The following is a 3,640-nucleotide window of genomic DNA, read 5'->3' as shown; positions in this document are numbered from 1 at the left end:
CCCTACACTGTGTCTGTGTCTTCCTAACTAGTGTTCTCATGAACTTTTCCTTGAATTATCTTAATTCAGATGTGACTTCTGCTGGAACCTGTTGCAGACTACATTTTCTGAAGATGGTTACTGTATTTCCTGTTCTACAGATCTTTTTTTACAATGCAGCTGACAATACACCCTCAAGAGGAAGGGCATTTTGAATAAGTCATCAAAGGTGATACAGCTGGGGCCCACAGGTGGCATGGTAGCTAAGGCACTGGACTCCCACATGGCAGACTATAGTTTGAGTCCTGGACTTGGTGGCTTGCTTATTCACTTTTCCTTTCTTTCTTTCTCTCTGGTCAAATTAAAAAAATAGTAATAAATAAAATAAATAAATATTTTTAAAAAGTCATACAGCTTCTGCCTGATTCTCTTGGAACACTTGCCTTTTTTATTTATTTATTTATTTATTTATTTATTTATTTATTTATTTATTTATTTTTGGAGAGGTTTTTGCTATAGGGCGCATGCGCTCACCAGAAAGACAGACAGAGACAGAAAGCGAGAAATCACCCCCCAGGAGGGGTGGTCATGCCGTAATCCCTTCTCCTCCATTCTCCTCTTGGGACTTGGGCACGCACACACACGTGCCCAGCATGAGCTTAAGCCACCAGGTCCAGGACTTGAACCATAGTCGACTACATGGGAATCCAGCGACATAGCCATTACACCAATTTCTAGTCCCAGAACACTTGCCTTTAAAGCCTGGAGCTTTTGTGTAAACAGCAGCTGACTGCCTTGAGACTGCCATGGTATGAGGAAGCCCAGGGAGGTCTCTTCTATGCAGAGGTCCTGAGACCACATGGAGAGAGACATTGCAGGCCAGCGATGAGCTGCTTCAGCACCCGCTATCAGGCTACAATGGCAGGAGAGTCTGGAGCCAGAGTTGTCTGGCTGAGCCCTTCTGAAGCCCTTCCCCAAACACACTATGAAAGACACGAAAATGGTCATTGCTGTAAGCTGCTAGAGTTGGCACATTTGTTACACAGCAGTAGATAACTAGGTCAGATCCTGACTGACGTGTCACATGAACACCTGGAAACGTGTCTGGAGAGCCAGGCAGGTCTCTTCTGAGCTCAAGTTTCCTGAGAGGAAAGAATTAAGCCTTATGACATGCCCTAAGTGGCTACCGCTCATGGTCCACTCATGCGTCCCTGCCAATGGGCCCAAAGGTACGGCTAATCTGAGTTTTGATCCTCGTGGAAGATCTGCGTGCTCTGCTCACTTGAAAAGCACATAGAGGACTTTGCATCACTTACCACATGGAGCAGAGACCGGATTCTGTTCCTTCCACTTGGAGTGCCCGTAGCCAAGATCAGATGCCCCTCAGATGTAAGATAATCTTTTATGAAAACATGTGCATTTAGCATCTGAACATTAATTGTGTCCAAATAAGACCATGGACCTTCCCAACCCCTTATCTAAAGCTCCACACTAAGTGTGAGCTCCCTTTCTTCTCTCATAAGTGTGTTTAGTGAGTTCAAAGCCAGAAAAGGATGGTCCTAAACTGGAAACGGAGCTCTATGTGGGGAAAGAGCCACCGCTTGGGTAACATTCCTGCCGTGATGGGTTTGGAAACTGGGTGTGCCAGAAATTTCCTGGAAAGTTTATTTTTGCTGAGTTTTAAGCCTGACTTCGGACCATTAGCGCTCTTGGGTAATGCCAGTTTGTCCAAATGCCGAGAGCCAGCTGTCTCTAGAAATGAGCTTCTCTCTTGCCAACAGAGAGCTTTGTGGTCTGGCTCGCCCGTGCGCTTGCACACTTAACTGTTACAGCAAACCGTAAGTAAAGGTCAGAGAGACGGCGTTGCCCAGATGTGGGGCTGGTATGAGTGCGTCTAGACCGGTACCTTCCCGGAGGCCTTGGGTCCAGCGGAGACTGACCCGGACCATTTGGATGGTACTGAGTGTCTGCAGTTCTCACGAGCTCCCAGGAGCCGTGGACACTAATGGATGGACGACTCTCTGAGAAACACCTCTTAGAGGGCCTGGCTTCCCCAGCCTGGAGAGGTCCCTGCCTGACCCGTCTCTACCAGGCATGTCTGGACCTTATTCCCATAAGATCTCAAAAGCTTTTTTAGTTTTGGGAACCAGCAGTTAGCATAATGGCTATGTCGCTGGACTCCCACGTAGTCGACCACGGTTTGCGTCCCGGATCCAGTGGCTTAAAACTCGCGGCGTGCATGTGTGCGTGCGTGCCCAAGATCCCGGGAGGAGAATGGAGGAGAAGGGATTGTGGTGTGACCATCCCCCCTGGGGGGTGATTTCTCGCTTTCTGTCTCTATGTCTCTGTCTGGCGAGCACACGCACCCTATAGCAAAAACCTCTCCAAAAAAAAAAAAAAAAAGCTTTTTTGGTTTCAAGAATCTTCTAGTAAGATGAAAGTGCTCTTGGATTGGAACAGGGTGCAGGAAGGGGTGCCACTTGAATCTGTCTTTAAATCTTTGTCTTTAAAGCGGGAATGTATCCACACACTTGTTAAAGATGACAAGGCCGGCTTTATTCAAAGGGGGCGTGGTGTAGTCGAAGGAGTCTTGTGGGGAAGGAGGGACAGGGGTTGAAACCAGTAAGGACAAGAAGGGATTTGATAGCCGATGAGCAGGGTGGTGTGTGCGGGGTAGGGTTGCGGGGGTGGATGATTTCAGGGTGAAACATCAAGGGTAAGTGGTTTCTGGCTAAACTAACTTGATGAGATTATTGCTGAGAGCAGGGCAGGGTGGTAAGATACCGAAAGTGGGAGAATTTTTCTAAGCTGATTTAGCAGGATTCTTTTTTGGATTTTTGCTATAGGGCACATGCACTCACCAGAAAGACAGAGAGACAGAAAGCGAGAAATCACCCCCCCCCACCCCCACCGCAGGGGGATGGCCATGCCACAATCCCTTCTCCATTCTCTTCTCAGGATTTGAGGCACGCATGCACACACGCCCAGTGTGAGTTTAAGCCACCGGGTCTGGGACTCGAACACGGTTGGCCATATGGGAGTTCAGCAACATAAACGTTATACCATCTGCTGGTCGCAGTGGGATTCTTATTCGATCTGAATTGTACAAGAACAGAGAGTGGAGCCCAAGGTGGGATCAGTGTTGCCAAGCAGAGAACTCAGAGGACTCTGCTTAAAGTTTCCGTCAAAGGAGAGAGTCACATACCGTGAAAGTTGGGGCCAGACAGTAGCGCAGGAGGAAGACGTGCTGCTCTGAGAGCTGACCCCCAGGAGGTGTCCAGGTCTGCGTCTGGACTCCTGAGTGACCACGATCCAGGGCCGAGGGAGCCTGCGGGTGGGCCATGATGTGAGGAGCCTGTTGGGGGTGCTGTCTCCCTCACTCCTGTAGGAAATAAACTTTTAAAAATAAAATTTAATAATAATAACTAAACTTGGTATTCACACCTCGCCAGACTCTATTCTAAGTTTATTGTGTTGACTCATCCAATCCTTACACTAATCTGGTCCCATTATGCCCTTCTTTTTTTTTTTTTTTTTTTTTGAATTTTTTGGACCAGCAGTTAGCATAATGGCAATGTTGCTGGACTCCCATGTAGTTGACTGCGGTTCACGTCCCGGACCCGGTGGCTTTAAACTCATGCCGGGTGCATGTGCGTGTGTG

Source organism: Tupaia chinensis, unplaced genomic scaffold, assembly GCF_000334495.1.
Source record: "Tupaia chinensis unplaced genomic scaffold, TupChi_1.0 Scaffold149658_1, whole genome shotgun sequence".
Classification (NCBI taxonomy): domain Eukaryota; kingdom Metazoa; phylum Chordata; class Mammalia; order Scandentia; family Tupaiidae; genus Tupaia; species Tupaia belangeri.
The sequence above is the reverse complement of the archived record's forward strand: the minus strand, read 5'-3'. Positions refer to the sequence as shown.